General features: G+C 45.2%; 1 pseudogene; it reads left to right on the top strand.

The window, feature by feature from the left end:
• The first annotated feature begins 1,555 nt into the window (after positions 1-1,555).
• LOC134912360 (5S ribosomal RNA) lies at positions 1,556-1,674 on the top strand (annotated as a pseudogene).
• Positions 1,675-12,982: the final 11,308 nt, after the last annotated feature.

Raw genomic sequence — 12,982 nt, 5'->3', positions numbered from 1 at the left:
TCTCAATCCCTTATTGCAGTCACTAATCCACCATCCTTCAACTCTCACGGTACTAATATCAACACCGTCCATTATAGGCACTTCCCCCTACCCCTCATCAATTCCTAACACACCTTCTGTGAATATGCCGCATAGATTAATTTTCTCCATATATTTTTTATTTTTTATTTTTTCTTCCTGTGTTCAAATTTTAATATTATCGTCACCACCAGATTATGGTATATCTTTCCCACATCTAAAAGAGATCTCAATACGTGTTAATGATCTTTGATCTCCGCTAATGTTGTTTTAGCTCTGCTTACGTAGTCTCTTAGCAACCAACAGTAATCACTATGGATAATTCTCATAGATATCCGGATATGTCGCACCTATTCCGCCGTTGCAGTCTCTTAGCAACTGCCCATATAAACAGCAGATACTGTTCCCATATCCAATATGGCGTCCGTTATCTCGCGAGATGAGATTATCCTCCGCCTTCCTGATTTGACGTTATCGTTGCGGTCTCCTAGCAACCGCCTACATCGATAGATCACACCCACCTCATGGCGCCTCTGGATTGGACAGCTCTACTGGTAGCAGGTTTAAAAGCCCGCTCCCCACACCGGACTACACGGAACCCGGAAGTGAACAAGCCTTAGGGCGAAACGCGTCTTCCGCATCCTGAAACAGGGGTCTCGTCGACACCACCCTATCTTGGCATTTTGCCACATCTATCTCTGTGCTCTGCTGGCTTTCTCAAACCTTGGTGAAACCGTAAGATCTACTATCCGGTGGCTGCATGCCACGGATAGCAACTTTTACTGCAAATCTCAGCCGATCTGCCCTAATTACCTAGCTTTCAATGTGTATTATAGTGGTAACTAATTAGGGGCACCTACTTGGTTATAAATTAAGCAGTTAAACATCCAAAGTCTCACCAGTTGATGCATGTAATTAATATATATCTATTTCTTCCAGGAATGCATTTGCTCTTATCTGCCTGTATTACCTCATACCTCCTCAGCAATTAATGTATGAACATAATGAGTATAGGTTCTTAGTACTCAAATGTCTTATCTGTAGCCAGTGGCAAATATTAAATATCTTGTGATTTATGAGTTAATGCATTTGGTAACAGTTATATGCGTGTATAGTCTGGAGATAATCTGACACATCAGCACATAACTTGGCAGATTCTCGCCTCTTCCTGTGCCCTGTAACAAAACTGCATCACCAGAGCAACTACGTATTTACCTAGCTCACTCAGGATTGCAGATCATTTACTATCTGTCTGACTAATTTATTACATATCAGCAGCCAGTCTTCCTTTCAACTGTTAATCTTAGTGCCAATCTGATCATTATATTTCTCTAAGATCACCATTTTTTTCGTGGACTCTCATTTACGATTCCCGGTACATTGCACCACGAGAGTGGGAATTCTGGAATCGGGTCTAACGTAAAAAGCAGATCCACTCATTTCCACGATTCTTTTTCTGATACTTTTCTATCAACTTCTACTCTATTTTTTCAATATTCTTAAATAGGTGCACTCTCATTGGCGTTCGCATAAAACTCTCTACTACCATACAACGTTGCCAGCGCCCGATCTCGTCTGATCTTGGAAGCTAAACAACGTTGGGCCAGGTCAGTACCAGGAAGGGAGACCACCTGCGAATACCTGGTGTTGTAGAGCAGGATTTTTCCTCATTTATGTGGTAATATCACCAACAGCAGTATCACCACTTTCTACTATTTCATCCGACTTAGTCTTAAGGTCACTGGCACCATTACCGTGATGTGCAAAACTTCCTACTATTATCATCACTGTTTCCAATTCTTATAAGTATAAAGTGAATTTTGTCTATCATATTTTAGAGGAATGACCTCTGATCATTACTCTAATCCCTTATAAGCCCAAGAGCATAGCCTTATACCTCTCATATATCATTGTGTGTCGACCACCCCGTGGTTCCATCAATACAGCAAGTCTGTACTGGTCAAGGGGAATGGGGGTATGACCAATTCAATGTCTACAACCCTTTCATACATTCTTTACCAATAAAGAGACCAGAACATTTTAATTAAGATGCTACATATATTGCATTTTGAGGGACAGATCTTAGGGAAGAACCTATAATTGTAATAATGCTAATAAAAGTTATGTTTTAAGTACTTTTCTCAATTATCATATTATATTGAATTTTTCATATAAGAGTGCGCCCACACAAGAGCCTTCTTTCGTCTCCCCATGTTCTAAAGTTTGCATACTTTCTGGCTCTGGGTGCACCACCAACAAGGACAAGACTAACATTTATATGTGTATATATTCTCCGTACACAATATAGAAAGGGCCACTTTTTGCCCCTTCTCTCCCTCGTGTTACAAGGGAACTCTATTGTCCAATTTTGGTTTTCTTTTCTTCTTAATTACAGTATTATCTCTAATTAATAATCCGGTGCCGGATCGCCCAAGCTTCTTCGGTGATGCAGGGCAGTCTGGAGCGACTGCTGATGCTGACATCTATTCCGGACTGAAGGACCTGACAACGATTACGGACATGTCGTCTACTGTCACTGCATATGATTCTCTCCCCATTGAAAGAATGGTGGAGGATTATATGAGTGACCGCATCCAAGTAGGCACGTCAGACAGTCCGTACTTATACTGGCAGGAAAAAGAGGCAATTTGGAGGCCCTTGCACAAACTGGCTTTATTCTACCTAAGTTGCCCTCCCACAAGTGTGTACTCCGAAAGAGTGTTTAGTGCCGCCGCTCACCTTGCCAGCAATCGGCGTACGAGGTTACATCCAGAAAATGTGGAGAAGATGATGTTCATTAAAATGAATTATAATCAATTCCTCCGTGGAGACATTGACCAGCAGCAATTGCCTCCACAAAGTACACAGGGAGCTGAGATGGTGGATTCCAGTGGGGACGAATTGATAATCTGTGAGGAGGGGGATGTACACGGTGATATATCGGAGGATGATGATGAGGTGGACATCTTGCCTCTGTAGAGCCAGTTTGTGCAAGGAGAGATTAATTGCTTCTTTTTTGGTGGGGGTCCAAACCAACCCGTCATTTCAGTCACAGTCGTGTGGCAGACCCTGTCACTGAAATGATGGGTTGGTTAAAGTGTGCATGTCCTGTTTATACAACATAAGGGTGGGTGGGAGGGTCCAAGGACAATTCCATCTTGCACCTCTTTTTTCTTTCATTTTTCTTTGCGTCATGTGCTGTTTGGGGGGTGTTTTTTGGAAGGGCCATCCTGCGTGACACTGCAGTGCCACTCCTAGATGGGCCAGGTGTTTGTGTCGGCCACTAGGGTCGCTTAGCTTACTCACACAGCTACCTCATTGCGCCTCTTTTTTTTCTTCTTTGCGTCATGTGCTGCTGTTTGGGGAGTGTTTTTTGGAAGGGCCATCCTGCGTGACACTGCAGTGCCACTCCTAGATGGGCCAGGTGTTTGTGTCGGCCACTAGGGTCGCTTAGCTTACTCACACAGCTACCTCATTGCGCCTCTTTTTTTATTTGCGTCATGTGCTGTTTGGGGAGTGTTTTTTGGAAGGGCCATCCTGCGTGACACTGCAGTGCCACTCCTAGATGGGCCAGGTGTTTGTGTCGGCCACTAGGGTCGCTTAGCTTACTCACACAGCTACCTCATTGCGCCTCTTTTTTTCTTTGCGTCATGTGCTGTTTGGGGAGTGTTTTTTGGAAGGGCCATCCTGTCTGACACTGCAGTGTCACTCCTAGATGGGCCAGGTGTTTGTGTCGGCCACTTGGGTCGCTTAGCTTAGCCATCCAGCGACCTCGGTGCAAATTTTAGGACTAAAAATAATATTGTGAGGTGTGAGGTGTTCAGAATAGACTGAAAATGAGTGGAAATTATGGTTATTGAGGTTAATAATACTTTGGGATCAAAATGAACCCCAAATTCTATGATTTAAGCTGTTTTTTAGGGTTTTTTGAAAAAAACACCCGAATCCAAAACACACCCGAATCCGACAAAAAAAATTCGGTGAGGTTTTGCCAAAACGCGTTCGAACCCAAAACACGGCCGCGGAACCGAACCAAAAACCAAAACACAAAATCCGAAAAATTTCCGGTGCTCATCACTAGCGTATACCACTGTGACTGCTTCGTCACTGGAATGACTGATGAGACAGGACACTACCACTGGCCTGATGCAGCACAACACAACACCACTTTATACAGATACACTGGATATATGGCAACAGAGGACACCAACACTGTGACTGGCTGGACTGATGCAGCACAATACACTGACTACACTGGACTGGACAGCACAACACAGCACCACTTTATACAGCTACACTGGATATATGGCAGCAGAGGACACCAACACTGTGACTGATGCAGCACAAGACAATACACTGACTACACTGGACTGGACAGCACAACACAACACCACTTTATACAGCTACACTGGATATATGGCAGCAGAGGACACCAACACTGTGACTGGCTGGACTGATGCAGCACAATACACTGACTACACTGGACTGGACCGCACAACAAAGCACCACTTTATACAGCTACACTGGATATATAGCAGCAGAGGACACCAACACTGTGACTACACTGGACTGGACTGAGCAGCACAACACAGCACAAGACTCGCCACCCAACTTTCCCGCCCCCACACAGACACTGAACACTGAGGACACGTCCTCTCAATACACTCTCCGAGACTGGAGTGAAAATGGCCGCAACGCGCGGCTCCTTATATGGAATCCAAATCCCGTGAGAATCCGACAGCGGGGTGATGACGTTTTGCCGCGTTCGGGTTTCCTAGTCAGGCGGGAAAACCCGAGCAGGGCTCAGAACCGAACTCGGAAGGCAAAGTCAGGTAGGGTTCGGTTCTCTGAGAACCGAACCCGCTCATCTGTAACAGAAATACATAAAAAACAAAATACACACACACACAATCAAACCACACACAGAGAAAAAAATCCCCAAAAACACAGACACACACACGCACACACACATACACACGCACACACACACAAGCAATATATACACACATACATGAAACTAACCCCCCACTGCCTTATATAAACTGTAATCAGCTGTCAATAGGTTATTGCAGGAAGAAAACACATAACAGTAGCCAACTGTAACTGTGGCAACAGGAGTTGGAAGACATAGCTGCTGATACTGATTTGGAGGCAAAGTGGCTATATTTGCAGATGGCCGCGGAAACCAGAATTACCACCTTATACTAACGCAAGATTCTGTTCAGCTAAAGGGGGAAATGTACTTACTCTCCAAAGATGCTGGAGCGATGTGCATTGCATCCATCTCTGAATGAGGCTCATAATTCCTACAGCCACAATGAACTACGTGTTTGGGTCCCTTTTTATTAGAGATGTGCACAAATCCTCAGGTGTTTCTTTTAAAATTGATAAAAAAAACATCTAAAATCATGTAACTTGTACCTGTCACATAGAGCTTTCACAGTATTATTATTATTATTATTATTATTATTATTATTGTTATCTGGCCTGATTCACTGACTGATTGCTGCTGCAAATGTGCAGAATTATTCACAAACCCAGCAGCCTTGAAAAGTATATCAATGCCCAGCGGAGCCATCACAAAAGCACAGCAAATGCGCAGTGTGAATTTTGACAAGGATTTGGAGTTTAGTTTAGTCTTGGGGGTAAATTTACTAAGATTGTATTTTACCCATGAACGAGAGAGATCAAACACGAGTGAAAAAACTAAAACAGAAATTTACTATGTTCCCGTGTTTTAGTTAATCGTGTTTTCAGAAGTGATGAGCGGGTTCGGATCCTCGGGATCCGAACCCGCCCGAACTTCACCTTTTTTTGCCTGGGTCCGAGCAACTCTGATCCTCCCGCCTTGCTCGGTTAACCCGAGCGCGCCCGAACGTCATCATCCCGCGGTCAGATTCTCGCGAGATTCGTATTCTATATAAGGAGCCGCGCATCGCCGACATTTTTCACTCGTGCATTGGAGATGATCGTGAGAGGACGTGGCTGGCGTCCTCTCAGTTTCTATGTTCAGTGTGCTGCAAATATCTGTGCTCAGTGTGCTGCAAATATCTGTGCTCAGTGTGCTGCAAATATCTGTGCTCAGTGTGCTGCAAGTGCAAATATCTACGTTCTCTGCCTGAAAAATGCTCCATATCCATAGGCGTGCGCACGGGGGGTGCCTGGTGCGCACAGGCACCCCGTAATGTCGGGCACCCCCCACACGCCAGCAGCACGGTGATCAGTGTTCATTCCTCTACCCCTCTGCTGCTGCACCTGCTGCCCGATCATGTGAGTGACAGTGTACAGTAATAGTTTCTTGGCCGGCGGCCGCATTGGGTGCACTGTCTGACATAGATTCATGCTGCTGGCTCCGCCCCACGTTGATGTCACGCTGCCTCGCGTCCTCCATCCCTGCCCGCCACCTGCGCTCTCTACTCTCAGTCTCCCCTCCGCCTGGACTCTAACCCTGTGTGCCGGCCTGTCTATACACCGGACCAACACCACAGCTACTTGCCACTTGGGGTTTTGTTAACGTAAGATGCTTGCGGGGATTCCATAGACCTATTTGCTGGGCTGTTGTGAAGTGTCACTCTGCTGGCTGCAGGCAGTAACACGCTACTGCCATGATTCATTATTTGTAGTGTGGCTAAATGGGCTAATCAGTCTTCAGAATGTCTCCTGTACAGTCTTACATTCTATAGGGCTTTTTAGCTGATGAGAACATTGATATATATATATATATATATATATATATATATGTGTATGTATATATATATATATATGTGTGTATATATATATATATATATATATTATATATGTTTGTATATATATATATGTATATATGTATATATATATATATATATATATATATAGTGGAAGCAGCACTCCCAATAGCAGGTAGCTTTACCAGTGCCTTCCTTAAGACTCCACAGCAAGAGGTCTCATATTAATCTCTGTATAGGCGGCACTCGGACGTATCATAATCAGCATATCATTACACCATGATATCGTAATAGCTTATCATAATCAGCTCCATAATCACAACAAACAACCCCTGTTGTGATTATGGAGCTGATTATGATTCGCAATTACTATAGCTGAATGCATGTATGTTTTGCTATTTTAGATTTTTGATACTTTCCACTTGCCGTAGATTTACAATGTTTGTTGTACTTTGTTTTTATTGGTAGTCATGGCACCGGACACTGGGTGACGACGTCATTGGTGGGCGTCTTCACACCAGAGCCGGCAGCAGTGGCGTTTGCACGTGGTGTTTAGATGCTTTATAAGGTACATTTATTATACTTATTTAAATCCTGATGATGAGGTGCAAATAAACTTGGAAACGTTGATGGCATATTTGCAGCTTCTGTGAGAATTGTTTTCAAGTGCCGCCTATGTATATTGTTTAACATATGTTACATTTGTATTTTTTAAATTACTTTAGATATTTATTATTAATAATGTGTTGTTATTATTAAATAATAATGGTGAGCACTATTGGGGACATTATTAGAGATGAGCGGGTTCGGTTTCTCTGAATCCGAACCCGCACGAACTTCATGTTTTTTTTCACGGGTCCGAGCGACTCGGATCTTCCCGCCTTGCTCGGTTAACCCGAGCGCGCCCGAACGTCATCATGACGCTGTCGGATTCTCGCGAGACTCGGATTCTATATAAGGAGCCGCGCGTCGCCGCCATTTTCACACGTGCATTGAGATTGATAGGGAGAGGACGTGGCTGGCGTCCTCTCCATTTAGATTAGGAGAGAGAGAGAGAGATTGACCTGAGGCTGATACTGTAGAAGAGAGTGCAGAGTTTAGTGACTGACCACAGTGACCACCAGCAGTGCAGTTGTTTTATTTAATATATCCGTTCTCTGCCTGAAAAAAACGGTACACACAGTGACTCAGTCACATACCATATCTGTGTGCACTGCTCAGCCCAGTGTGCTGCATGCCTGCATCATCTATGTATATATTATATATCTGACTGTGCTCAGCTCACACAGCTTATAATTGTGGGGGAGACTGGGGAGCACTGCAGTGCCAGTTATAGGTTATAGCAGGAGCCAGGAGTACAAGACAGTCACATACCATATCTGTGTGCACTGCTCAGCCCAGTGTGCTGCATCATCTATGTATATATTATATATCTGACTGTGCTCAGCTCACACAGCTTATAATTGTGGGGGAGACTGGGGAGCACTGCAGTGCCAGTTATAGGTTATAGCAGGAGCCAGGAGTACATATTATATTAAAATTAAACAGTGCACACTTTTGCTGCAGGAGTGCCACTGCCAGTGTGACTGACCAGTGACCTGACCACACTGACCACCAGTATAGTTAGTAGTATACTATATTGTGATTGCCTGAAAAAGTTAAACACTCGTCGTGTGACTTCACTTGTGTGGTGTTTTTTTTTTTATTCTATAAAAAACTCATTCTGCTGACAGACAGTGTCCAGCAGGTCCGTCATTATATAATATATATACCTGTCCGGCTGCAGTAGTGATATATATATATTTTTTATATCATTATTTATCATCCAGTCGCAGCAGACACAGTACGGTAGTTCACGGCTGTAGCTACCTCTGTGTCGGCACTCGGCAGTCCATCCATAATTGTATACCACCTACCCGTGGTTTTTTTTTCTTTCTTCTTTATACATACATACTACTACATCTCTTTATCAACCAGTCTATATTAGCAGCAGACACAGTACAGTACGGTAGTTCACGGCTGTGGCTACCTCTGTGTCGGCACTCGGCAGTCCGTCCATAATTGTATACCACCTAACCGTGGTTTTTTTTTCTTTCTTCTTTATACATACATACTACGACATCTCTTTATCAACCAGTCTATATTAGCAGCAGACACAGTACAGTACGGTAGTTCACGGCTGTGGCTACCTCTGTGTCGGCACTCGGCAGTCCGTCCATAATTGTATACCACCTAACCGTGGTTTTTTTTTCTTTCTTCTTCATACACACATACTACGACATCTCTTTATCAACCAGTCTATATTAGCAGCAGACACAGTACAGTACGGTAGTTCACGGCTGTGGCTACCTCTGTGTCGGCACTCGGCAGTCCGTCCATAATTGTATACCACCTAACCGTGGTTTTTTTTCTTTCTTCTTTATACATACATACTACGACATCTCTTTATCAACCAGTCTATATTAGCAGCAGACACAGTACAGTACGGTAGTTCACGGCTGTGGCTACCTCTGTGTCGGCACTCGGCAGTCCGTCCATAATTGTATACCACCTAACCGTGGTTTTTTTTCTTTCTTCTTCATACATACATACTACGACATCTCTTTATCAACCAGTCTATATTAGCAGCAGACACAGTACAGTACGGTAGTTCACGGCTGTGGCTACCTCTGTGTCGGCACTCGGCAGTCCGTCCATAATTGTATACCACCTACCCGTGGTTTTTTTTTCTTTCTTCTTTATACATACATACTACTACATCTCTTTATCAACCAGTCTATATTAGCAGCAGACACAGTACAGTACGGTAGTTCACGGCTGTGGCTACCTCTGTGTCGGCACTCGGCAGTCCGTCCATAATTGTATACCACCTACCCGTGGTTTTTTTTTTCTTTCTTCTTCATACATACATACTACGACATCTCTTTATCAACCAGTCTATATTAGCAGCAGACACAGTACAGTACGGTAGTTCACGGCTGTGGCTACCTCTGTGTCGGCACTCGGCAGTCCGTCCATAATTGTATACCACCTAACCGTGGTTTTTTTTTCTTTCTTCTTCATACATACATACTACGACATCTCTTTATCAACCAGTCTATATTAGCAGCAGACACAGTACGGTAGTTCACGGCTGTAGCTACCTCTGTGTCGGCACTCGGCAGTCCGTCCATAATTGTATACTAGTATCCATCCATCTCCATTGTTTACCTGAGGTGCCTTTTAGTTGTGCCTATTAAAATATGGAGAACAAAAATGTTGAGGTTCCAAAATTAGGGAAAGATCAAGATCCACTTCCACCTCGTGCTGAAGCTGCTGCCACTAGTCATGGCCGAGACGATGAAATGCCAGCAACGTCGTCTGCCAAGGCCGATGCCCAATGTCATAGTACAGAGCATGTCAAATCCAAAACACCAAATATCAGTAAAAAAAGGACTCCAAAACCTAAAATAAAATTGTCGGAGGAGAAGCGTAAACTTGCCAATATGCCATTTACCACACGGAGTGGCAAGGAACGGCTGAGGCCCTGGCCTATGTTCATGGCTAGTGGTTCAGCTTCACATGAGGATGGAGGCACTCAGCCTCTCGCTAGAAAAATGAAAAGACTCAAGCTGGCAAAAGCAGTAGCACCGCAAAGAACTGTGCGTTCTTCGAAATCCCAAATCCACAAGGAGAGTCCAATTGTGTCGGTTGCGATGCCTGACCTTCCCAACACTGGACGTGAAGAGCATGCGCCTTCCACCATTTGCACGCCCCCTGCAAGTGCTGGAAGGAGCACCCGCAGTCCAGTTCCTGATAGTCAGATTGAAGATGTCAGTGTTGAAGTACACCAGGATGAGGAGGATATGGGTGTTGCTGGCGCTGGGGAGGAAATTGACCAGGAGGATTCTGATGGTGAGGTGGTTTGTTTAAGTCAGGCACCCGGGGAGACACCTGTTGTCCGTGGGAGGAATATGGCCGTTGACATGCCTGGTGAAAATACCAAAAAAATCAGCTCTTCGGTGTGGAACTATTTCAACAGAAATGCGGACAACAGGTGTCAAGCCGTGTGTTCCCTTTGTCAAGCTGTAATAAGTAGGGGTAAGGACGTTAACCACCTCGGAACATCCTCCCTTATACGTCACCTGCAGCGCATTCATAATAAGTCAGTGACAAGTTCAAAAACTTTGGGTGACAGCGGAAGCAGTCCACTGACCAGTAAATCCCTTCCTCTTGTAACCAAGCTCACGCAAACCACCCCACCAACTCCCTCAGTGTCAATTTCCTCCTTCCCCAGGAATGCCAATAGTCCTGCAGGCAATGTCACTGGCAATTCTGACGAGTCCTCTCCTGCCTGGGATTCCTCCGATGCATCCTTGCGTGTAACGCCTACTGCTGCTGGCGCTGCTGTTGTTGCTGCTGGGAGTCGATGGTCATCCCAGAGGGGAAGTCGTAAGCCCACTTGTACTACTTCCAGTAAGCAATTGACTGTTCAACAGTCCTTTGCGAGGAAGATGAAATATCACAGCAGTCATCCTGCTGCAAAGCGGATAACTGAGGCCTTGACAACTATGTTGGTGTTAGACGTGCGTCCGGTATCCGCCGTTAGTTCACAGGGAACTAGACAATTTATTGAGGCAGTGTGCCCCCGTTACCAAATACCATCTAGGTTCCACTTCTCTAGGCAGGCGATACCGAGAATGTACACGGACGTCAGAAAAAGACTCACCAGTGTCCTAAAAAATGCAGTTGTACCCAATGTCCACTTAACCACGGACATGTGGACAAGTGGAGCAGGGCAGGGTCAGGACTATATGACTGTGACAGCCCACTGGGTAGATGTATGGACTCCCGCCGCAAGAACAGCAGCGGCGGCACCAGTAGCAGCATCTCGCAAACGCCAACTCTTTCCTAGGCAGGCTACGCTTTGTATCACCGGTTTCCAGAATACGCACACAGCTGAAAACCTCTTACGGCAACTGAGGAAGATCATCGCGGAATGGCTTACCCCAATTGGACTCTCCTGTGGATTTGTGGCATCGGACAACGCCAGCAATATTGTGTGTGCATTAAATATGGGCAAATTCCAGCACGTCCCATGTTTTGCACATACCTTGAATTTGGTGGTGCAGAATTATTTAAAAAACGACAGGGGCGTGCAAGAGATGCTGTCGGTGGCCAGAAAAATTGCGGGACACTTTCGGCGTACAGGCACCACGTACAGAAGACTGGAGCACCACCAAAAACTACTGAACCTGCCCTGCCATCATCTGAAGCAAGAAGTGGTAACGAGGTGGAATTCAACCCTCTATATGCTTCAGAGGTTGGAGGAGCAGCAAAAGGCCATTCAAGCCTATACAACTGAGCACGATATAGGAGGTGGAATGCACCTGTCTCAAGCGCAGTGGAGAATGATTTCAACGTTGTGCAAGGTTCTGATGCCCTTTGAACTTGCCACACGTGAAGTCAGTTCAGACACTGCCAGCCTGAGTCAGGTCATTCCCCTCATCAGGCTTTTGCAGAAGAAGCTGGAGACATTGAAGGAGGAGCTAACACGGAGCGATTCCGCTAGGCATGTGGGACTTGTGGATGGAGCCCTTAATTCGCTTAACAAGGATTCACGGGTGGTCAATCTGTTGAAATCAGAGCACTACATTTTGGCCACCGTGCTCGATCCTAGATTTAAAGCCTACCTTGGATCTCTCTTTCCGGCAGACACAAGTCTGCTGGGGTTGAAAGACCTGCTGGTGAGAAAATTGTCAAGTCAAGCGGAACGCGACCTGTCAACATCTCCTCCTTCACATTCTCCCGCAACTGGGGGTGCGAGGAAAAGGCTCAGAATTCCGAGCCCACCCGCTGGCGGTGATGCAGGGCAGTCTGGAGCGACTGCTGATGCTGACATCTGGTCCGGACTGAAGGACCTGACAACAATTACGGACATGTCGTCTACTGTCACTGCATATGATTCTCTCACCATTGAAAGAATGGTGGAGGATTATATGAGTGACCGCATCCAAGTAGGCACGTCACACAGTCCATACTTATACTGGCAGGAAAAAGAGGCAATTTGGAGGCCATTGCACAAACTGGCTTTATTCTACCTAAGTTGCCCTCCCACAAGTGTGTACTCCGAAAGAGTGTTTAGTGCCGCCGCTCACCTTGTCAGCAATCGGCGTACGAGGTTACATCCAGAAAATGTGGAGAAGATGATGTTCATTAAAATGAATTATAATCAATTCCTCCGCGGAGACATTGACCAGCAGCAATTGCCTCCACAAAGT

Source organism: Pseudophryne corroboree, chromosome 4, assembly GCF_028390025.1.
Source record: "Pseudophryne corroboree isolate aPseCor3 chromosome 4, aPseCor3.hap2, whole genome shotgun sequence".
Taxonomy (NCBI): Eukaryota; Metazoa; Chordata; class Amphibia; order Anura; family Myobatrachidae; genus Pseudophryne; species Pseudophryne corroboree.
This window is presented reverse-complemented; position numbering and strand designations above follow the sequence as displayed.